The sequence below is a fragment of the Drosophila suzukii genome, chromosome 3 (assembly GCF_043229965.1).
Source record: "Drosophila suzukii chromosome 3, CBGP_Dsuzu_IsoJpt1.0, whole genome shotgun sequence".
Lineage (NCBI taxonomy): Eukaryota > Metazoa > Arthropoda > Insecta > Diptera > Drosophilidae > Drosophila > Drosophila suzukii.
The window spans coordinates 12,200,827-12,226,361 of record NC_092082.1 but is presented as its reverse complement, the minus strand read 5'-3'; the positions used below and the strand labels follow the sequence as shown (position 1 = coordinate 12,226,361).

The 25,535-nt window shown below is 39.3% G+C and overlaps 1 protein-coding gene across 2 annotated transcripts in view; it reads right to left on the bottom strand.

Annotated features, from left to right (window-relative positions):
• The window catches only part of Con (leucine rich repeat protein connectin), a 151,478-nt gene that overhangs the window by 90,521 nt on the left and 35,422 nt on the right, over positions 1-25,535 (bottom strand). For both annotated transcript variants that reach the window (XM_070995977.1, XM_070995979.1), the window contains one exon: positions 25,316-25,349. The gene's annotated coding sequence lies outside the window, so the exon portion shown is untranslated. The remainder of the gene's footprint in view (positions 1-25,315; positions 25,350-25,535) is intronic.

The window sequence follows — 25,535 nt, the reverse complement described above, 5'->3', positions numbered from 1 at the left end:
CAAAACTGCATTTGCCGCGTTTTTGCCCGTGTTTGCGCTTTTCGCTGCGCTCTCATAAGTGCAGCTTCAACGCCAACAACGCGGCAGTAAATACAAATGATAAATACGTTTTTAAAAAGCGGATAAGCCAGAAAGGAAAAAAATAAAAATCATACTGTTTACTTCGATGTAAATTTTAAAAAATTAATACTTTAAAAATGGGAATTATGAAAGTATGCGTAAAAAATATATATGTTAAAAATCATATTTTTTGAACAAGAAGAGAAAAAAGAGAAGAAAGAAAAATGGTTTTTAGACTGTCCGTAAAAAATGTGTTTTTAAACTGTTGCTTTGTCCATGTTTTTACTTCAGAAACATGTGTAATCATTAAAATCCTTCCCTTTCCCTTCGTTTTTTAGGGGTTTCCTGCATTCGAAATCGAAATGTTTTCCTTCAGTGCATCTCAAAGGATGCCAAACTATCTGGCGAAGGGATGTGCTGTGCCAGTTGCAGATACATATTTATTCATTAGCCATTCGGCATAATTTGTTGCCTAGCTTTGGGCGCTCGCCAATTCGTGTTGCAATATTTGCAGCAACAATGGAGCAGTTTCGATTGGAAGAGGGTGGTGTTTGGGTGGTGGTTACCACTAATAGGCTTCTAATTGGGCGGTCGCCGCCTTTTTGTTTGTGCCATTACTTTTTCTGTAGTCCGCTATTATTCGCCGCTTCGGTATTCCAATTAAAATGCATCTGGTGGTGATGTATCTACACCCCGCCGCCGGCAAATGCAAGTAATTTTAGCCACATATTGCCAAAGTGCCGCAAATAGAAGCAGCCGTGCTGGAGTTGCCCTTAAGCTGCACGCAGAGCTCATTAGAGCGAACCAAATCTGTGCTTAGTTGGGTGGTGCTTGCCGCGATGGGGCAAGGGGGGGTGGCAAGGTAAGGGGATCGGGATCTGGAATACGGGATACGGGATATGGGGTTATGGGGTATTAGATCCATTAACAGTCTGTACCTGCCTGATTATACAGTTCGGCCTGCCCGGAGGAGGCGGCAGCTGCAGCTGGCGTTGATTTGGATTTTCGGCTGGCTGATGCGATTAAACAAAACTCACTAATGGGGATTACTTTACTGTTTCCGTGGCGAAAGAAACAAGCTGGTATCTAATGCATGCACAGGAACAAAATAAAGTGAGCGATTAAAGCACTCTACAAATTAATAAATTAGTAAATTTAACTAAAACAAGATTAAACCAAAATATAAATGTTTTAAATTTAAGGCTTTAGGCTTCACTAAAGATAGAGCCAATGTTAGAAAATATCTATCAATTTCTTCAATATACTGCTTCCATTTATATTTTGTTTTAAAATCATTTTTAAAGGTGTGTAAAAGTAGGCAATAAAAAACATATTTTATTGGGAATTTATTGTAGCATACTTTTAGATACCGTTCTAATTGATTTCATAACGCCAAATACTTCAATAGTAACCACTTACCACGAAATTTAAATATAATAAAGTGTCAAAATGAAATGTAAAGTGATGTAAGGAAGCACTACGAACCTGGCTCACAATTTGTTGAGTATTTCTATATAAAATTTATATTTTTAGAGATTTTTCAGATTATTTTTTTTTAAGTATACATTTTCCCGGTGCCCTTTCTCTTTGGGTCTGGTGATTGGTCGTGTGTTTATGCCCCACGCCTGTTGCGGTCATAATTGTATTAATGAACACATGCCCTGCTCAACCCGCTCACCCCGCTCACCCTGCTAACCCCACCGTCAAAACCGAACAGGCGGATTGCATCTCACGGATTCCGAGATACGGCTAACAAAGCACTGTGCATATATTTGCATAGGAATATTAATGCCATAATTATTTGCCACATGGACACAATGCACAAGATGTATGCAATATTTAGCATGTCAGTTAGTGGCCGAGTGTGGGTGTGTATCTGTGTGTATCTGTGTGTATCTGTGTGTATCTGTGTGGCCCCTCTGCGGCGACCGTTGTAATTCCAATTGCATTTCGACCATTCAAGCAGCTCGGATGGCTGTGAAATATTTCGGCTTCACTTGCCAACTGATGCATTGTATTGTTGCTGCTGTTGTGGGGTTTTGCGTTATGTCCAAGCACAGAGAAACGCACTAATGCATAATGTAACTCAATTAATTTGCCCTGGCTATTATTTCTAGTAAATATGCAGCTCAGGCGAAGAATTTCGGCCGCAGTCATGCAGTCAACCTGTCAATTTTATCCAACTCCTTTCACTCTGTTTTGAATGACGAAAACCATTTTGCTTATCTCTCGTCTATTTTGCAACATTTTCGGCCAGTGACTACTGAACTTGCGATTATATATTCATTAATCTGTAATTTCTGCTAATTATTGCGTTGATCAAATATTTACCTCCAGTTGAAGGGCGATTGTTTTGCTTCCACTTTATGCACTTGAGTAAAAAGGAAATTTATCAGTACATCAACACACAAATTATGTCAGAAGTTTAACAAAATGCTTAAGCAGTTTTATATTTTTATATTTCAATTTAGGTAATTTTTAGAAAGACATCGTTTTACCGTAACCTAAAAAGTGAAATGTGAGGCTTAAATATAAGTCATATTATTATTTTCTATACCACTTATATGGAATTTTTTTAGGTATTATTCCCATACAAAGTTCCATTTAAAAACAAAGCAATTAAGAGTAAGTATTATACACCACGAATACTAGCTACAAGTACAACCAATTAATGTGATACAGATGCAGGGGATGGAAATAAGTAGCGACTCTGTAACCCATTTAGCTGGTATCCCATTAAGCCCATACATACGCCGAACACCCCCTCGATCAGCAGCCACTTCTGCGGGATAAATTCCATTGTTCTCGGCTCAAGCGGCAGTATTGAACCTTGAACCCGATACCTTTTAGCCACCCCTGAAAAACGCAGGAGGACAAGAGGCATCATGCCGTGAAATAAACAAGTCCACCATCTCGCATCCACATCAATGGCAATGTGGCAGCGGATTCAAAGGGAGCGGTTCCGATGTGGTGCATAATGAATGGAATGCATTTGCAGCGGTGGTTGAAGTGGGGGTGGTGTTGGTTTGGTGGTTGGGTGGTGTTGCTGATGCCCCTGCCATCTGTGTGCTATGCACTAAGTGCGGATTAAAGGTGAAATAACGCAGCTCGCCAGCCAAACGACTTCGGGCCAAAAACCGAACAAAAGCCACCACCGAAGGCAAATAGAAGGGGGAAAAGGATATTGCGTACGATCCAGAAGCATAATGCCTTGCATTAGCGTGCAATTTGCTCATTTCCAGTCAGCTAGTTTACGACCGCCACCCAGTCGCCCCCGCAGAGGAGTACTTAACGCTAATCCAATGCACTGTGCCCGGACTCCCCGGCCTGGCATTTGTTTATCAAACAATTCCAATATGCTGCGGACCGTAATCTTCCATATATCTCCTGAGAGCTATGCACTGAAATAAATAGTTAACAGTTTTGACAATCGATTCGGTTTTTAGTTTGATTTTTAAAAGGTTTTCGGAACCTTTACATCTATATATTTTGTGCTAAGCCTATAAATCATCCATATTCCCATATGAAATATATCTGATAAGAAACGGCTTTCATTTATTTAAGCTTTATTAAAACAGTAAATTTAGTAAAATAAAAATTCTTAAATTACTAAATGAGGTCAGAAATTAAACACTATCAAACCTATTACCTAAAAAATAATATTAAATCACTGTATAAAACGAAAAGAAATATAATATTCCATCATTAACCCAGGAAATGTATAAATTCTTTTGTTTAAAACTTTTTTTTTTGATAAAACATGATTTGAATGTTTATATGTTTTTATAAAAAAATATATATTTTTTAAATGAAACTGAAATGTATTATGATTTTTACTTACTCTTTATAAAAATAAAGGATTTCTACAAAATATATTATTATTTTATTAAAGACTTATTGAAATCCTATATTTTCAGTGTACTCTGGCCTCCCCTCCCCCTCGATATTGTTTTATTGCATAATGGGTGAAGTGTCTGTTCTGTTCTGCTGAGTTCTGTTGAGTTCCGTTTCCCCTGTTTGTTTAGGATTAGAGCAGAGAGCCCGGCCACGAACCCGAAACCGGCTGGATTTGGCAACTTGCATCTTTTGTTCGAGGGACTGCTGGTGGCTGCGCCGGCCGAGGGTCGACCCTTGACCCTGAGCTCTAATTTGAGTTTGACATTTATGTCAATATTTGGTCAGTCATTGTTCGCACTCGCACAGACACATGACTCGGGGGTTGGCCTCTATTATATTGTTACGCTTGGTGTCCTCATTGTATCTTCCATTTCCCCATCCACTTTCACTTCCTTTTATTTTGCGGTTGGCCATATGCGGGCGCAGAAATTGCCAGGTCCACTAATATAAATTTATTGCACACACTAAAATACAATTAAATAAATTATGAGATTTACTCAAAGCAGGGCGATGGGCATTTCTTATGATTTCTCCCCAGGACAGTCGCTTCTGTCCCCGGGTAATTACCATTGGGGGGACCATGGAGATAATCAGCGCGGCGTTCAGGTGAGCGAGAGCTTCGCCTCGGAATCGGGGGCAAAGGATTTCTATTAAAAGCCGCAACAAAGTAGCGTAAAGTAAGACAAAGTAGACACTTCCCCTCCTGCGAAAAAGTCCGGGGCAGTAAAAGCGCAACATGTTGCCTCAAGTAGCACACAGACACAGCTCCGGAAACGGGGATACCGGGATACAAGGATACAAGGATACAAATGGCCGGGCCAAGAAGCGGAGCCCAGACTTTGCCTACTTTGTCTGCCGGTGGCTCATCTACATGAAAGCGAGCCACCCACCCCCTGTAAATTATGGAGCCGTGCACGTCTGGTCATTAAGCCAAATAAAACCGGCGCAAGATTTATACACGCGCCAAGAAAGGATCCTTCCTGGAGGGGGGTGTTTTATACACAAGGAAAAACACCTGTGGATGGGAATTTTAATATGAAATTCGTATTAAAAAATAATTTGGGAAGTATGTAAAAAAGAAATAATAAATACGATTTACGGCAGTTTTATGAGCAGATGATATAGAAATATTACAAATAAATCACTTAAAAAGGTGTCTCAAAGTATGCAATAAGTTCCATTAATTGTTGCATTCAAAATATTTTGTTGCATATTTTTAGACACCTTTTCAATTGATTTATTTGTAACATTTCTTACCTTCTTCAAAGGTTAATCATTAAATGTACAATAAAAGTTACGGTTTTCAAGAGAAGTTTTCAACTACTTGCAGCCAGAATTTCTTTTCGTGTAGTACCAGGAAATAACAGGCAACAGAAGGCTTCCTTTTAAATGGACTCGGACTAGTCTCGATTTTCGGTGCGGTTGCGCGTTGCGTTAACTTTTTGATATAAATTTCCAGCTGCTTGTGCGGCACTTAATTTTCCAGCCCCCGACTCCTACTTCTACACTATCTGGGTTTGGGGTCCCGGACCCACTACCATTACCCAGTTCGTATATATTTCCCAGTTCCCAACTCTATTCAGTGTCTGACTCCTGGACACGTGCAGCTTTTTGCCACCTGCCTCCAATTCACAGGTGCAGCATTTGGCATTCGAGTTTGCCGCGCAACAGTTAATCTTAGTTACGTTTAGTCGGCTGGAAATAAACTCACATTTGGACTGTGTCTAGGCCAAAGGACATCTATTCAGCCTAGCCAGACGCGTTTAATAAGATCACGTAATTTATTTAATTTGAGACGCTTCTCGTGTGCTGTTTTTATGGGGAATATGGGAAATAAGTGGATCAATACATGTGATATTAATGGTGTTATAGGGGATAGGTTTAGACGGAAAAGCTCTATTGGAATAATTGGGGGCTTTGTCGTAGTTCTTTAATACGCATTTGAAAGAATGTCTTAGTGGAAAATTACTTTTTGTCGAAAGAAACCTTTTATTACAAGGAAATAATAAGTAGGCACAAAAGGGTTTGTATTGCCAAATGCTTGAACATTATGTTTACTTACTTATTTAATAAGAAAGTCTTAGTTATTTATGATTTTAAACGTTTGCCTAGTCCCCTTAAATACATTTTTTAAAGTCGCCTGACTAAGCCAGCATTTTTTTTCGCAATAAAAATTAAATCGCAAAAGAAAATCTGAAAACAATGACTCTATCTTAACCAATTTGTGTCACTAAACCAGTTAGAGTTGTGCTCTTTAATGCACTTTATCCGGTCGAAGACTGGTTGGCCATCCGCAGCACTTTAGAGTTTAATAAACTTTATCAAATGCACTCGAAATCAAGTTCCACTCGGCACGATACAGCTGCGAGCACAACCGATCTTCATTTCGATAACTTTTCTGCGGCAAGGACGAAGGATGAGGAGCCTGGGAGTTAAGCACACATTTTGGTCTGGCAAGTCAACAAAGTGGCGCCGAAACTTTATCTAACACTTTGCAGCTTGGCCAGATACAGAACAGCCTGCCGCAGGGAAAATGAAAGAGGGGGTAGAGGAAAATCGAGGGGTGAAAATTCGGGGGGAAAAACTCAAGTTTCAAGTGCAGCCGGAATGCGTCACGCACTGGTGGTACAAACGAAACCGAGCACTTGCCCCATTGTTTTAGGATAAAGGGCGTTTCGGTTCGGATGTGGGGGATCCTTGGTCCTGGCCAAACTTTCGGCACACTTGGTGCAGTCATAAAAAGACTTCTCTAACGGCAACAAAATCCGTATCAAAGGCTGGCATAAACCAAGCCGAGCAACAACTTCAAATGGCCAAAGCCCAAAACTAACTGCTAAATGGTTTGCTGCGGACTTTTTAGCCAAATGCGCTCTAAAAATTGCCGCACACTTTTCGGGGCACGCAACTTGGCTCGTAAAGTCCAGTCATTGCCATTTTATTTAGCAGCGGGACCTTTAAGACTTCGACAAGATGTTTAAGGCTATTTGATACTAAAAGAGCACTTTCCCTGGCACACGGAAAATAACTATGAAAAGTAAGAAAATTGCACTTAATTTTTAATAGTTATGGGTATGGCTTAAAAAAATGGTTCAGACTATGTCAAAACTTATACTTTATTCAATCAAATTTTATTTTAAGTATTTATTTTCTTGAATTTTGTAGACATGTTTTTTATCCGTTTATATAAACAGAGTTAAATAAATATATATTTTGGCAAAGAAATATGTCAGTGTTTCTAGTTTTTTAAATATTTTAAAAATATGTAAGCAAAGTTTAAATATATATGGTTCTTTCTGCATCCAGAATACCTCGAGATTTTCCTCCAAAAGTTTGCTTCCAAGGTATCCGCATTATTTCCATTCCAACTTGCCACTTTCTATTGTTCACAACTATTGTTTGTCTTTTGTTTCATTTGCTTTTAATTTTGCGAGTGTTTCGGTTAGTGCAGCTGGAGTCTGCTTAGCATCCTTTTATTTTTTGGCCCCGCTTCGAGTTGCAATTTCCAATTTGCAATTTGCCCCAGGGCGCCATAATTATTTTGTTGCAATTAAAAGTCTTGACACTGCCAAAGGAAAATTTGCCCAATTTATGCCCGGGCTTTTACGGGTTGTTTGCCAAGATGGAGGAGAAAGCTGCGAAAGAACAATTACACCGCCCAAGCAATTGCAATTCGAGTGCGAACTTTTCCCCCGTTCTTTTGTGATTATTTGCCAAACTCAAAAACCAGACACTTGATGAATGATTACCGCACCCACTTTCTATTCATGAGGTGGGTCAGTCGGGCAAATCACAAATCCGGAATCGCACAAATCAAATATCAAACGATCCGCCATAAATGTTTGATAGCTATAAAATTTCAATTTGCCCTATTAATTCAGCACAATACACAATGCCAAAATATAATATTTCACAGTCATCCTTTCACCTTCGCCCCCACCCGAATATCTAAGCCATGGCGAAAATTTTACATAGAACGAAATTAATTTTAAATTATGCATGACCTGCTAGCGAAGCGAAACGGAGCGGAGCTCAAACCGCCGGGGATTTCGAAAATTTCCACCTGCCAACATTAACCCAGAAAGAGTGGAGGGTGTCTGCGAGGACCCCAAACCGCCCCCCCAAAAGTGCCCCGCCCTCGATGTAATTTAAACCCAGTTGCGAAAGACTTAAAGAGGACGCAGGAAGTGCAGCATCCGAAGGAGGAAAAGCGGTGGAGGGGCGGGCAATGGGTTCTTCTTTACGAGTGGCGAGTTTTTGCATTTATTGAGTAATAAAATCGTAAATTTTCCACGCCGTGTTGCAAGTGAAATGCCCCGATCCCGGCACCTCGACCCGATAAACCCCCAAACCCCGAAGCCCTCAGGCCCTGCAATTGCTGGACATTCAACAAGCGCAACGCGCAACGAACTACCTGCAAAGGATGCACTCGAAGAAAATACTTTATTAAATATCTGTTGGTTTCTTAGTTGTTACAAATATCAATAGTGAGAAATCAAAGTTTCTTATAATTAATCTTAAATAAACATGGAAGTTCTTTAACTTTCTTTTTATATATAATTTTAAAAAGGTTAACCATGAGGTTGTCCTGTTAAAATAGGATTAGCAAGTGGTGTACATCCCAAAGGTTTTGGCTTAACTTTTTCTATAAATCTGTAATTTTAAGTAATTACAAAATCACCTTTAGTTAACTATTTATTGGATTATGTTTATTTGAAAAGTTAATATTATTAACAATATACTTTAATATTCGAATAGCTTATGATTTTAATCTTCAGTTAGATATATTATTATTTTGCTTATTTTATTTTTCTTCTTTCCTCATAAACTGAACTTGTAAAAGAGGATTACTAAGTCTTATCTTTAAAAGTTTGTGGTTCTATTTTCTTATGATCTTTATAAGTTCTGGTATTGAAAAACCACGTTTTAAAAGGTATAGGGAATTTTTCTCCGTGCACACGAGAATATCCAGGTACGTTATAGGACAGGACTCCGGCCGACGCTCGCTTGCCTCCTAACGAGCCGTGGCCAGGCGGCCCGACCACGGGTTGCCCACTCACCCACCGGGTGACCCACCCACCCACTCAAACACCACCCCCCCAAAAACCACCCCCTTAACCACCCTGGACTGTCTGCTGATGCGGCGCGATTCCTTTGTGTGCCATTGTCGAAAATTGAATTTCAAATTATTTTCACAGCTCTCTGGGCTAGTGGTGCTCCACTTCCACCTCCACTTCCACCTCCACTTCCCATCCACTTCCACTTCCCATCCACTTCCACTTCCCATTCCCATCCACTTCCACTTCCCCTTCCACTTCTCCTCCGGCTGACTGACATTGAGCCGCGGCTGTCTTGCCGGTTTGGTCTCTGTATAATCGCAGCTTTATTAATTTTTTATCGCCTACTTGTGCGGCGATTTTTTGAATTTTTATTGGAAATTAAAAATGCTAATGTCTTGAGCGGCGCACTGCTGGGGCATTGTGGCTTTCTTCGCCCCCAAATGCCTTTCTAATTTGTGGCCAAGAGAGAATGGCAGAGTATTGCCGAATGACCTGTCAGAGTTTATTAAGCGCTTTGATCTTGGCCAGCTCCCCCAAGTCGTCAACCAAGACGTTAATGATGTGGCAAATTATTATGGCAGCTGACAATTGACTGGACCCCCCTTAGTCACACTGCCACCGAAAATAAGTTGGCTAAAATGCATTCAACTTGAATGGCCATTGATTTGAGCCTTGGGTTTCACTCTTGATTGGCTTTGGCTTGACTTTCCCCCCCGACCAAACTGCATTTATTGAAAACTTTTTACTTTGGGTGTGAGAAGTGGAGGATGGTATCGTGTGGTCCCAATTGTCGGGCAAATAAATTTCAGGCCACATGTCTGGGTCGTAACATTTAGCTTAGATGCCAAACAATTTGCCAAATTGGCCCTGGCATTATTTTTTCTGACTAAAGGCTTTTAAATTAATAAGGCGGTGAGGGCGTTTTTGGGGTCCAGAGAAAGTTTGACAGGGCAAAGCCTGAATACACTCACCCCGAATGGGGTTTACTAGAAAGCTTAGAAGCTTAGTCTGCGGCTCTCCCTTTACAAAAACCATAATGTCTTTAAAATTGTATGAATAAATTGAACTTCAATTTTTGCTTAAAGAGAAATTTATATTTTTTATAATATAGAAGACTCCTTAGATCCATAATTATTGATATAAGATTTTTAATATTTTCTTTTGAATTTTAAAATGAAAAATTGTGTAGCTTGTATTTCCGGTGTACCTTTTATTTGCCTTTCGTGCATTTTTGATTCGCGTGCCATTTTGTGGTTCATAATTCCTTAACAAAGGTGCATATGATTTGCCTAGCCGCTAAACGCGGAGAGTCACGTTCCGCAGGGTTTCCGAAAAGGCCCACAAGACCCCTAGAGGAAAACCCCTCCATGAGGCTGACAGAAGTCGGGACTAGGCGAAAGTCAAATGTCATGTTTATGTCATGTTGCCATTTCGTTGGCTCCTTGTTTCTCCACTCTTCTCTTGGTTTGCCCGCCTTTTTGTCTCTGGCTCAGAAAGCGCGTTTTTGCGGCACATTTCATTTTATTTGTTTGGAAATATTTCACTTACTCTGACATCCGCCAGCGAGGCTGATAAACTTGGCCCAAAGCGAAGGCGGTGGGTGGTTCTCAGACGAGCCGACGCCAGTCACGCAGTCACCACCCAAATCAGCCATCTCCGCAGGAAGGGGATCAGCATTCCTCGAACATCCCACATCCCTTTATGACATTTACCTTTATGACAGCTGTTTGGTGCGTGTGTGCTGTTTTTCCGCTTTTCTGTTTTTCCATTTTCTGTGCCCAACTAAAATATTAATTTCTCCCCTTCGCGACTCCTTTTTTTTATGGCCATCTCGAGCTCGCAAGAAATGTGCAACAGGAGGTTAAAGGGTTTGTAACCCACCACCCCTGGGAATTCAATTTAGCATATGGCCAAAAAGCTGGCATTGTCTTTAATCAACATCGAAACTGGAGCTACAGCAGCGCGGCACCCCCCAAAAAATAAAGGAAAAATTAAAAGATTAAACTAAACGCCTGGCTGAGCATTTTCAGCCATAGATAAGTAGCAGGAGCAGGAGCGCGAGCAGCGCAGTAAAAGGAATTAATTCAGTTAAAAGTTTCGCATTAAAAGCAAAATAAAAAAGAAGGAGAAAAGCGTTTTAAAGGAAGAGCAGCCATCGGTTGGAGGAAAAACTCGCAGAACAATAAAAATGGAAAATAAAAAAAAAATTGAAAAGGAAGAGTAGCAAAGTTGAAAAACAAAAGTTTTTAAATATGCTCGTCTGCTGGTTGGCTTTGCCTTTAACTCCTTTGGCCGCTTTGTTTTTCCAGCTTCTCCGCTTACTCCCCCCAGTTGGTTTCTTTATTTTCATTTTTTCTGGTATTTTTTGGAAAAGCAGGCGGCGGCGACTGCAGCAAAACAAATTGCAAATTAAGAACTAATTGGCTTACACAACCTAAAGCAGCCATTAAAAGGGCTGATGCTGATGCCAAAGGTAGCGCGCCTTCACTTTAAACTTCTTGGCCAAAGTTTTCCTGCAGCTCACAGATCACACAGAAGTGAAAGCGGAGAAAAGAGTGCCGGGAGAAACGCGGAAAAGCGTGGAAAAGCGCCAAGGAAAATCAAATAAGTTGGCGTGAAGCACCGAAAACACAAGCAAGGAGTGTCCAGCTGCCAGACCTGTTGTTCTACATAATTAAAAGTGAAACAGCAGCATCCTTGACGCCTGAACTGTTGAACTCGGAAATGGAATGAAAAGTGAGGGATAGGAAAAAAATTAGGGGAGACGACAGTCCCTTTCTTGGAATCCCTTCTCAATTATTTAGATAATTATTTGCACACTTACTGGCTGCCAGTTTCGGGTGGGAATCGAAAAGGGCCCCTGTCTCTTCGCCTGCCAGAATCAATTATCACCTGGAGATTACATTACGCATTCGCCACGTGGGCCCTGCGCCCTGCACTCGAAGTTTTTGCCCAGTACGTGCATTTTCACTTAATTTATGCAATTAATTTACACTCTGCCATGTCAAATGCAACTCCCTTCCTACTTCAACGCCTATTATGGCCGGCAAATGAATGGAAAGGGTTGAAAAAGGCGATCAACTTGCACTGACAACCTCTGTCACTCGATTGTGTCCTGGGTGTCCTGCGTGTCCTGTGTGTCCTGCAATCAATGCAAACAGCAGCGTAATCGCATTGACCCGGCCAGTCGAACGACATTAACTGGGACAATATTGCTGCTGACAGTAACAGCAACTGCAACTACAGCAGCCACATCAACAATAATAAGAATAATGCAGTGGCATAAATAAACATCATGGAGCAGGCTTCAAGATGAATTGCCTGCGAGACAAAGGCTTAAAGTGCTTTTAAATTTTCTGGAATTTCAGGAGTCACTCAAAGTTCACAAGAAAAAAAATCTAAACAATAAATCCATCAAGGGCACTACAAAAGTCACTGTTTTGAAATCACTTGAAAAGGTGTCTAAAAGTATGCAATAACATATTTTAGTTTGGGAAGTTTGATGAATTCTGTCAATAACACTGAAGGCCACATAAATTATTAGGATTTTTAATTTTATTTGTCCAAAAGTATGAAATGAATAATTATCAGTAGTCTTTTGAATGAACTGCTCGTAATTCAGAGCTCTGGAAATATTGTTGCATACTTTTAGGCACATTAAAGTGATTTTAAAAGCCTTGTGATTTGAGTGACCTCCTTTAAAAAATATTATTTTACAAAAATACAAAATTAATCAAGAAATCGAATGGAAAAACCACCTTTGAAACAGCAGCTTATAAACGAATTTAAATGTTCAGAGTGGCCGGGTTCATTGGGCCCCAAAAGCCCGGCCAAAACCTAAGCAGCCGAAACGAAACGCATTAAAAGTGCAACAGTTTCGAGTAAAGTTATTCCCGTTTGACCGCTGGCTATTCCCCGAAAAACGGTTGGAAAAAAGGAACCTATGTATATGAAAATCACAGCTTTTTTGTGGTAGCACTCTCTCGGCAGCTGCAAAGTAATCACAGCAATGGGTTTTCTGCTATTTCCATTCGTCGACTGCGGAGTTTTGAGCTGAGCTTGTGCTCCTTGTTTTCGGGCTGCTTTCGGGCAGTTTTTAAAAATTAACACATAACAACACAGAGGCGAGCAATCACTGCACTGGCTGGAAGCACTTCCGCTCCGAGGGCTGCAGCCAAACATTTGAAAACTTTTTACATTTACATCAAGCGTTTGCTGTTAGAGCGTTTTATTAAATTATTACGCGAAAATACATACACACACACAAAACATAGAATGGCTGGGAAAATTCATAGACTGAAAGTTGAGGCTTTATGAGCTGCTCCTAGTTTGGCCTGTTGGGTCGCATAAATTTCCGTTTCCGGAGACTGCAAATGAGCCACAAGCGGCCGCAGTCGCCCAGTTTGGGGTCAGTCGGAGCACTTTAGGCCACAACTAAATTTGTGGCCCTTTCGCGACACGCATTATAATGCGGAGTGCACTGAAAATAATTATCATTAAATGGGAGTCATTTTGATTTTTTTGTAATTTTAAGGATAAGGCTTATTGCAATTTTAAGGCTACAAATGACGTTCAAATCACTTTCAAAGGTGGCTAAAAGTATGCAGCAATATATGTGACAATTTATTCCGGAACATTGACATTTCATTCCATTTTCATTGCATACTTTTAGACATATCTCTAAACATTAGAAACAAGTGATTTCTTAGGTATAAGATTATACAATTTTTTTATGTCAACCAAACAACCAACCTTATAATTTATTCTTTAAAAAATTACATGATTTAAATCTCAATCTCAGTCTATTTTTCTCAGTGTTATTAGTGCGGCAACAGTAGCTTGGCAAGTCTGGCCAACAGCAGGAGGCCATCCAGGACATCAGTCAAGCCGCCGAGCTTAATTAATTATGTCGTCTTTCAGTTTAAAGGCGTTTAAGATGCCCAAAGCGAGACGGGTCGAGATGGAAAGTGGAAAAGCAGGGAAAGCGGGGAAAGCAGAGAAAGGGATTGAAAAATGCGGCTGCCGCATGCCGACAATGAAAAACGCGACCGCAGCAGCAAACAGCAACAGTGCAGCTGACTAACTGCCGCCAAGTGACCCAAATTATTCACGATGAGGACAATGATGATGAGAGGGAAGTCCTGGCGAGGAGATGGGATACAAAATGGGACGCGAGATGGTATGGACTGGACTGGGAGACCACTTCAGGGCCGTCAGCGTTGCATAAATTATTTTATTCTTTTCCCCCCTCATTTTTTTCGCAACTTTTACTCCTGGGCACTTTTGTGACAGCGGCCGTCAAAAGGGCGCGCCACATTGTGAAGGAAAGTGTTAAGCAGCCGCGTGCTGGCTTTCTTTTTCGCCAGCAATTCTCCTCGTTTTACTATGAAATGAGCTTGAAATGCATTGAATGCATCTTATTATGAAAAAAAGGTGTATTTTTAATTTTAGTTGTTGTTGAAAGTGATCAGAAACCATTAAATGGCCAACTTGTTGATGTAATATATCCACAAAAATGTAAATTGTAAAATAAAAATGGTAATATGCAAACGATATTGTTTGGCCCACTTTCCCTTTGCAAAAGACCTTCTTTTGTCAATCAGCAATTTGGTGGGGCAATCTTGGGCGAATCAGTTTCGCTGGTTCACACCACTGCCGCCCTGAAAATCGTTTAGCATTAATAAAACGCAAATAAAAACTCTGTCAAAGCGCGGTTGGATCCGTAAATGCGGGGACAAAGCGGCGTATACTTGATACGGGCTTAGCCCGTTGTGCTTGTGTGTGTGTGAGAGAGAGCCAGTGTGTTGGTGTGGGTAGGCGGCACGCAAAGCATTTTTGATTAGGCGACGCTCTGAAGCGCGCTACGTTTTTTGACTTTGGCACACGGCGTATACGCAACGTGAACTTTTGCCCCTGCCAGCTTGGCTTATTTAAGCGCTGCCATCAATCCTTTGACTAACCTTAGTCCCCTGACTCCCCCCTTCCGCTCCCCTTTCACTCACTCCCCCTTTCTTTTACCCGCTTTGACATTTTAAAAGCATTTTTATGTTGAGCCTCTGTGTGTATTAGTGACATTTTGCGGTTTGCATGTGTGTGTGTGGCTGTATGAAAATGTGTTTGTGCCTGTGTTTAAGTGTGAATAGCCTGCATTGCCCTCTCAAAAGTTTTCGCATAGTTTTTCAGCTTTCCTTTTCTTTACATATTTTACATTTACGTTTTATTTTTCAGCTGTTGCAGAAAGTACAAATTTAATTTCACCCCTCTGTTCCAAGCCATTTCAGTCTATTTATTTTGCCTTTTTAATTATTCGCAGTTATTTAAACCATTTAATAGCTATTATTTCGCTGTTAATTATGAGGCATAGAACCAAAAGGTGGCTGCAATTCCCCAAAGCCGTTTATTAACAACTAATTGCGACTGGCAATGCGTGGAAAAAGTTTGTCATCCCGGTCAGTGTATTTTCTTTTTTGGATTTTTTTGTTAAAGCTTTTATTTAATTTAATGAAAATTGATGATAATTGTTTGTTAAATTAATTGAATATTGTTCATTTGTGCGGTTTACGCATAGAATTTACCAGAGGGCAAGAACATCGAATGCTGCAACATTGATAGCATCAGCTGCAATTATGGTCTAAATTAACAACTCAGCAGTAAATGTGGTTGCAGGGGAAATCAAGGATTATTAGTTATCCAATTGTGGCTTCAAATCTGACTCCTTATAATTTACGCACTGGAATTTGTCAGCCTCAAATAAATGATATAAAATTAAGCAAGGACTTGAATTTGCATTTATGTATAGAGATCTTCAATATTATCTAAGGCTATAGAAACATTTACAATTTAATCGAGTGAAACGATTTTAAGTGGTTAAGGGTAAGTTGATTGAAGTAATGAATAGAATTAGTTCAGTCTTGAAACATCTGATAATATTTGATTATTTTCCGAGGTTGAACAAGTGTTGAGCAAACAAAAGAACAAGTGATTCCTGTTCATTTAGCCCTATGGCCATTTTTTAAACTCATGCTAATTAGAATCATCATCATCTAAACAAAGCTCATGTTTTTCTCTATTTTTGACAAGCTGTGTTTAAAACAAAAGGTATATAATATATATAATATGATCTTAAGTGCTATTTAACAGATAATGTACATGTACTATAACAAATTTTAAATAAATAGTTTAAGACCTAATATTATATACTATTTTGTAATAATAAATTCACGTACTACTATTTTTTTACGGTGCAGCTTTGGATATTATGTTATGGGTTAGGAAAATATTAAAAAAATAGTTTAAGGCTCATCGTAATGTATTAGTTTACTAGAACAAGTTCTTGTACTAATATTTTTCACTGTGTAAGCTTTGGATCCCAAGGCTTTTGTGTGCAGTTCAAGTCGTGTCTTCGTGTGCCAGTGGAATGACATTTATAGAGATTAAATCCTTGCTTTCAGCGCTTAATCCGTTTTATCATCGGCAACTAGGCGGAGGCGAGGGGACCTGTAGGGGACAGGTCCTCGGAACGGGTCCGGTTTTTGGTTTCTGGTTTTTGGTAAACGGTTTTCCCTCGTCCGGAACTCTGCGGTTGGCTCCGGATCCGAACTGGAATCCGAATCCGGGGCGACGGCAGTTTGTTATTGCAACGGATAAAGCCGCGTCGAGTGAATACCGGCACGAATGAGTCGGATTTGAAGTATTTTCCACTAAAAAGCGGTAATTGTCTGGAGCTGTTGCTTTAGACGGGTGCAATGAAGCCATTAGCTGGGTAAATATTATTTTATTCAATTAAAATGCACGGATTCAGCTGCATGTCACGTAGCCGCCGTGTTTGCACTTTACCTTCGACCAGAATCGCTTGCAAATTTTTGGGCTTTTGCTATGGACAATATCAATATCTGCTGGCTGTGTTAATAAAGCCATTTGCCTATATACATATAGTAAACGTATTAAATGTGTCATGGTGCAACGCTCTCTTTACTCGTTTTCACCACATCTTTTTTGCCATTTTCCACGTCGTTCTTTATTTAATGTCAATCGCTTTGTTCTCGACCCGGTAAAAACATATTTTGCCATCACGCGGATGGATAAAAAATACCCATAGAGTTCACTACTGAAGGGCCAAAAAAATCCAAATAAATTTTGTCAATCGCATATTGATGGTTAATTACATTTTCAGATTTAAATAATAAAACGTTTGAAGGGCGAAAAAGAAAGAAGAACTTTAATCGGTAGGTGCTCAACCTGATGAAAACTTTTTATGGTAGTCACTAGGGGATTATCTGGTAAAGTGAAACAAAATGTATGCATCATTCATAAAATGGGTGTTGTAGGATTGGTTGTAAGATAAAGCTGTCATTGTATTTAAGATTTTAATATTTAAAGTTCAATTTAGAAAACAGTTTTAATAAAGCAAGTTCTTATATTCATCATATTTTTATACATACAACATATTTTTTATTTCTGTGTAGCGAACATTGTAACTCATCGAATTACCTCTAAGCAGTCTTGCATCTCAAGAAACCCTTACACATTTTGTGGCCACACTTCAGCCAACGATTCCAGCTGTGATTCAGTATTACAGTTTTTGGCAGCAATATCTCCATTATGATTACCTATTCTGTGGAATTATTGCTGGCCGGTCTAGACGCTGCCCGATTGTTGTTGATGATGTTGGACTAAGCTGGTCAATGTGGACATTCTCAGAAATTTATGGCGCGACGCAAATCTGCACAATGCAACCGCACAAAGTCCTCAGACCAGTCCATAGTCCACGGACCTTACCAAAGTGGATAATACGAATATGTGGATATTTTTGGTCACGTTTGAATTTATTTGATTGCCGGCACTTTTAGCATTGTTGGAGCTGACGTTTTATTTAATGCCCTGCCAGCAACAGCCAGGCCAGGGCGAAAAAAGAGCCAGGCCATGGAAATTGCTCAGGAAACGTACAATTTATTTCAGTTCATTTCTTTTTGCCGCCATTTGGTCTGTGGAAAAGAGGGTGTGATGTGGGCGGGGGTGTGGCTCCTTTGCCCACTATTGATGTTGATGTTGCCTACTTTCGATTTTGGCATGTCGCGACGCTCACGTTCGGCAATTGTCCTTGTCTGTGTTTGTATCTGTGTCTGTGCTCCAATCCGAATCTGTATCTGTATCTGTGCGGACTTTGTTTGTCCCGCCCGTCATTTGGCGGTCGTCGTCCTCGGCCCGCGTCTGGCGGCATAATTTGAGCAGTTGAACAGTTGAGCAGTTGAAGTTGCCAAGTTATCAGCCAGACGACAACGATTGCGACCCACCTGGCAAAGGCAAACAAGCCATTTGATGTTTTCATTTGGCCGCCACCCATCGACCGCTTAACTCGACTCCACCACCGAACCAGAAGCCTTTGTTTTATGCCCTCGAGAGTCCAAAAAGGCAGGTCCTGGGTTGAATACCCTTTTAAGTCGTTGGCACACCCACAGGAATGTGGTATACCAAAGATAAGAAAGTAAAGATAATATAATTCGAGTAGTTTATTCTCTTGAACAAGAACAATATACTATTCTCATTTAAATAAACTAGCAAATACAGACAATTTAAAAATTAAGGTTATATTGATTAATATATGTCTTTCTTGCTTATATGTGTGTGTCAAGTCCAGGCCATCAAAACATATTATTTGTTGAGTGTTGCATAAGCGTACAAAGTGTTGAGTGTTGCAAAAGTAAGCCAAATTTAAATTTTATTAAAATTTAAAAGAAGATTACAATATTACATTAACCCTTCTTTGCTTATATTGATGTGTCAAGTCCAGGCCATCAAAGTATATTATTTATTGAGTGTTGCAAAAGAGTTATATTACTGATCTTATATAAAAAATGTAATGTATTTAATAACAAGTATTTTTATTTTCTTAAAAAACAGCCAAATATTTTCCGCTTCAATTACCCAATGTTTTGTAAAACTTACAAAATTTAACAAATGTCTAAAAATATTTTTTAGTAATAGTTATTATACAACAGTGTTGAGCAACACTATAAAATAGTAGGATTTTGAGAGAATACAGTCAAAAAAGTTAATTTCCGTGTAGATTTCTTCTACGATAATTGCCGAATGCAGTGAGGGTATCAAATATTATTACAACTGGTAATATTTCCGACTGGCCCCAGTTGATGGCCGTGTCCTGCCGTTCGCCACCGCATGTTGCCAACCCGGGACTCAGACTCATGTGTATCTTTGGCTTTGGCTTCAGCTTTTGGCGTGACAAAGGCGAATAAATTTGGCTGCCGAGTATTTGCATAAAAATGCGGGACGCCTCAGTGCGAGTGACAATGAAATTTAAATATTTATGCTATACGCTTAATATTATTAGAGTTGGCCCGAAAACTTTTCGCTGTCGTCGCTTGGCATTCCTTCCTTTTAACCAACAACGGGGGCGAACTTTATATTAAAACATATTTTTGCAGATTTTTGTGTGGTGCGTGACGGCAGCAATTGTTGTGCTTAAAATTTGGCAAGTATGAAATGAGCATAAAAATAGCAAAAGATTGAGTCATTACTTGTCTGAGCCAGTTTAAAACTGGATGGGGAAAACAGGAAATGGGAAAACCAGAGCAGAAAACTCTGGTGGCTGAAAATGAAAGCACACACAAAATGGCACGCAACTAGGACAACTAAGTGAATAGAAGTCAAAGAATCAAAGTAATGAATCACTCCAGCTATATAGTATAGCTGCTCGTAACCTCCATTGCCGACCCCCCTTACCGACGCCCAGTTGGCCCCACTTGCCCCTGCAAACAAATTCAACTTGAAGTGAACTCGACTTCGAGTTGACTTTTGACCGTCAAACGGCGGAGCGAAAAGTGGAAAGTGAGCAAAGTGCATGCAAGCGAAAGTTGAGCGTAAGACGCCAACTGACCCTCACTGGGTGACCCCTTCGAAACCCTTCAGCCCCACCCCCCTTTTTTCTCAACCTCACACCGCCTGTTTCGTTGGCTTGGGAAAAGTTTCGAAAAGTATTTTACACGGTCGCCGTTGCAGGGAGAAACTGATAGTTGGCTCTTAATAAATGGCATGCGCTTTTCCAGCTGCCAGGTGAAATGTGGGCGGGCTGGAGGCCCGGAGGCGTGGCACTCGGGAAAATGCAAACGAAATGGAATCTTTGCGAGCTGATAAGGTGAGAGAGCGGAGAAAACTGCCACGGGAAACTTGCGAAAAGTGGATCCATAGAAGATGTTTACACTTCAATGAATGGACAGATGCCATATAGATGAATAGGAGCTGATACTGATGGATATATCTTATCATTTTCCACTTCGCCCCTTAAGTTTAGTTTCCTTACAATGAGCTAGGAGCTGTTGCTTTTTATCTAATTTTTTATCACTAGTCCAATCGCCTTAAACTGAGATGGCTCCACTCCACCATATGGCCAAAAGGCAGGGATCATAAGTTTAATAAAACAAAAGCATGAATGTAAATCTTAAAAGAATTTTTTATTAAAAGCGGTTTCCTTGGTTACTTTCAAAAAAAAAAAGGTTCAAGGGTAAGGGAGCTAATTATTTTTAACGGCAACAACGATTCTAAAGTATATAAAAACTCGACCATAATAGTAATTAATTTGATTACAATGTAATAATTCTAGGCCTTATCAACAAGACTTTCTTAAAGTATAATTTTTTTTATTTTTCAGGATCAATAAATAATGATTTCGTACATTCTTTGAGGCAATTTATTTCTAGGCCTTGTCAAGGAAAATTCTTTAAAATACAAATTTTTTAATTTTCATGCTCAATAAATAAATATTTTCTTTATTCATTTAGACAGCAAAATATTAGTTATAAAATATTTTGTTTAACAACATATTATTTTTTATTATTTTTAGAAAATTATAGTGTAGTAAACACCAAAGTGGCAGTTCATAGTTTTTCTCCGTGTATTCATTAGTAAGCAGGGGTATGTAAATTAGGGTGGCATGTGGCTCGACTCTCAGCAAATTATATTTTGTATCTCTGATAAAAATCATTTAATGACAAGACGCGCCCGTCTACACAATTAAGCCATTTAATTTAAATGAGATTAATCATAATTACAAGACACGAACCGAACCGAAGTGGATGGGAGTTGGTCTATGGGTGCTATGGGTGCTATTAAGTGGCTTTGGCTGCAGAGACTTGGTTTTTATGGCAGTTTGCCTTGGCTGCGGTCAGAGCTAAGAGTGACTGCCACCAGGACGAAGGACCAAGGACGAAGGACGAAGGACTATGACGATGCTGATGACACTGATTGACAGCAGCTGGTTGTGGTTTTCCCATGTGTAAGCCCCTGTGGCCGGCTTGAGCCCACCTTTAGCCCGGTTATTTACCCCGAGTGCAGCGTGGGTTAATTTAAACACAAGCCGCAGCAAATTAACCTAATGCCAGTCGCGGCTCTTGGCATTTGCATTAAAATAAGGCAGCCACACCACCATCAAGTGGCAGCCAAGTGAGTGGCATGCCCTGTAATGAGCTATATATGTTGCTATATATACTCCTTTTCCATTGGGAGTGTGTGGAAAAACTACCAATTGAATCCTTAGCCACATTGCCCGTGGCACAAGAGCTGACTGCCTTTTAAGTTGGCTTCTTGGCTGCTGTTTCTGTTTCTGTTCCTGCTGCTGACTGCAATGCAATTTATGAAAAATAATTTAAATATCAAAAGGCTTTCGTTTTAATTACGCGCAAGACAAAAGCCAAGAGGCAAAGTCGGAACCAAAAAGGAAGCGTCGGTGCTCAGTAGTTTGGGCTCGACCCCAGCTCCACTTCCATTACTTCCTCCTTTTTCTACACCGAAAATTGTAGTGTTTAGATATTATTTTCGGAGATTTTAGAAAATCAATATCAGTCCTTAAAGGCTGTTTTTGAAAGCCATACATAATAACCAAAAGCTAAAACTTTTGTTTTTAAGATTCTTTAACTTTTTAAAATGCTGAAGGGATGGTATAAAATTGTTAACGTAAACGAATTACAATATATTCCTAACTCAATATACCAATATAAGACATTCGAAATATTTTTTGACACTACAATATAAATTTTTTAATCATCTTAAATTAGGCAGCAAAATTACACTGTTGTTAGGAACAAGACTGATTTTAAAATATATTTTACTTTTTTTTAATACCATATTAATACCATATTGAAACACTAAAAAAGCCACAAAATAATTTATAATGTAATAAATATAATAAATAATTTAAGACAATTTTTTTAGAACAGAAAAAAGAATATTATATAAATTGTTTATCAAAAATTTTACTATCATGTTAAAAATAAAACAAATCTATTGAACATAATTAAGACCTCGTCAATTGTTCAAAAAAGGTCTGAAATATTTTCCTGTATAAAAAGCCATTTTATTATTCAAAACTCCATCTAATTAGTTATGTTAATCAAATATACTTTATTTCTCTCGGTGCATTTGTCAGTTGCCTTCGTTGCTGCTTTAATTCCGGGCGACGACGCCATTTCCATGCCCGCTGCGTTTAAATAATTAATTAAGATTGATGCAGACTCATTTGTCTTGCTGCGCCAAGGACGAAGCAGCCAGGATGCCTCGTCCTGCGTCCTGCGCCCCGTACACTTTGCATTTTGCTTTTCAATTTATTTTGTTGATGTTTCTGTGCTGCTGTTGTTCGCGTCTCTGCTGCGTTGCGTTGCCGTGTTTCGTATCGAAAGATTTTGCATTAGTTTGCATTAAAATTTCACTTTGTTGCCTGCCGCCTTTAAAAACTGCCATGCCAGAGTGTCGATGCCAAAAACGCGGAGGAAAACGCGGGTTGGCGGGCGGTTGGCTCAGCATTTTCGCCAACACAGCAAGCGAGTGTTTCCCGCAACTCCGGCTTTTACATAAATTTTCCCCGGTTTTCCAGACAAAGTTGCATTTGCTGTAATTACATTGTAATGCTCGATCCGGCCCATTGCACTGGATCCATAAACTGGGCGGCCGGGGAAAGGGGGCGTGGCATTTCGCTTAGTAAGCACGCATGCACTCGCTTGCCAAATAGGCGGATTACAACGCAGAAATGAGTTTATAAACAAGCCCCAGTCAGACCGCACAGATAAAAAATAATTGCAATTGCCGGGGCGGAAGGAAGGCCTCTATGATTGGGAATTGCTATGAACTATAAATCTCCTCTTGCATTCAAAGATTTTCCAGGCACTGCATCTTAAATGCAATGCAAATATTCGTAAACATTATATATATTTTAAAAAAATATTATATAACTAAAATGTATTCATTTTAAGTGCAATTTTTTATATAAATTAGCCAATTATACAAATTACATTTATAAATATTTATACAAAAAAAACATGGTCAAATGTAAATATTTATTTTAAACTTTGTCCAACCATATCTATTCAACTTAAATATATTTTTATTAAATTAAAAAGTACCTACACTGAATATTTTTCAGCCAATTATTAAAATTACCTTCGTTAGGAATAACAAAGTAAAATAAATAACATCAAATGCATGTATATATTTTGAACTTCGTCTAACCATAAGATCTGTCAACAATATTTGCTTTAAATTTCATTTTCATTCCGCAATTTATTCGGGCTTCTCTTTTGTTTGCCTGATGCAATTATATTATCCCTATTTGGAAATGTAAATTTCTGCTGCTGGTTATTCGGTGTGAAACGTGTATGTTGTGCCTTTTTTAATGCGCAATACGCGCCGTAGCTAACTTCTTGATTTTTACCATGAATTTATTTATTTAAATAATCCCATTTGTTTGGGCATTGTACCATCATGGCGGCAGCGGCAGCAGCGTATCAAAATTTAAATTTAAATAATAATTAGTGGCGCGAAAATCGCTTTCGATGAATCGAAGCTCGCGCAAATTGGCAAATAGCGCACAAATAATGGCAAATAAAAACATAAAATTAAAAAACAAAAGCCTCTCGGACGCTACTGTTGCTAATGAAAACGAAATTAATTAATTTAAAACAACAATTGGCCGATGTCCAGGAGAATGGGGCGGTAAAAAGGGCAGCCGGCCCACAGGTCGTATGCGTAATTTCAATAGCACCCACAGAGGCAAAGTGAACCTGACTTCCATGCAGATATAAACGGAATATAAACGTATATAGCCATATGTATCTATAGGTATATGCATATATATATATATCTGTAGTGTGTGCATATTGCGAGCGATTGAAAACGCCCACACTTTGACTGGGCTGTCATGCATATGTAATTATTTCATAGCAAGCAAAACGATTCGCACGGCAAATGTTTGGGCCAAGCAAACAAGCTTTGAGAGAGCCCCACTCGGGGGCGCCACTGCCACGCCCCCTTTTCAGTTGCTGCCATATTAAAAATATAAAAAAACGTTGGCTTGGGGTAGTAAAAGGTAGTAAATCCATGGAGCAAAAGTTGGGCAAACAGCGTTGAGCAGGCAGAAATTGTTGCATATTTTTTGGGGCACTGGAAAGCCACCCAGAAATGGCAGAAGCGGCAGGTAAAAGACCAAAAGACCACGTACTTAGCCTGATTTACACGTCGCCATGGCGAAGAGCAGCCAACGAATTTGCATCACAAATGTGTCTTTTTCAGGTTGCTTGACTTTGCATAACCCCTTTTTTGTGAGCAGTCGCCGAGTCCCCAATTGGGATACAGGCTGCTGAAAGTAATAGAGCGGGGATGACTCCATTTCATATTTTACCCGGGCATCATTTGCGTACGATTTGCATTACAAAGAGTTGTACTCTTTTTTTCCACTCGCAACCTGCATAAAATATCTACTCGGGCACACTCATCTCAAGTGGACTAATTAGCAAACATTTCTAATCTTTGCTAACGGCTTAAGTTGGTTAAGTGCCTTTGGGTTGAAAAGGGAAATCGACTTGCATCACAATTTCCATAAGCCAGGGAAAATGATAACACAAATTATAAGGTTCTTGAAGCTTTATAAGCAGACCAAATAAAAATAAGAATTATAGAAAATCTAAATCAACTGAGAACATAATATCGATATGAAAACGTCAGGAGAACAATGATTATAAAATCCCTTTGACTGGGTTATTTCGCTTTGCATTTGTTTGTTGCTTACTAAATTTGTTTGCAATTTGTAAAATCAATTGAAACTGCAATCCAAGCAGGCAAAACATTCATCAACACACCCGTACCCACATGAAAACGCACACAAAGGAATATTCATAGATGGGGAAAAATGGGGGCCAACAAAGGGGCTCGACTTGAAAGTGATTTATGGGAATGCATATTGATATTGCCAAATTGCAATCAAACTCGAATGAATATTCCAAATGACAAAAAGAACTTACCGCAAATTGTTGTGTGTCTGTGTCTTGTCGAAATCTGCAATGAAAATTATGCAAAAAACTTGTAGCAAATATTACTGGACTGTGAAGTAAAGGTGATATATGCATAAGGGAAAAGATTGAAAATGAATATTATAGTTTTTTAAATATATTCCCAAAATTAGGTATAGGAAATATGTGTTTTTTTAATGCTTTCCCAAAATTAAATAAAAAATTCCTTAAT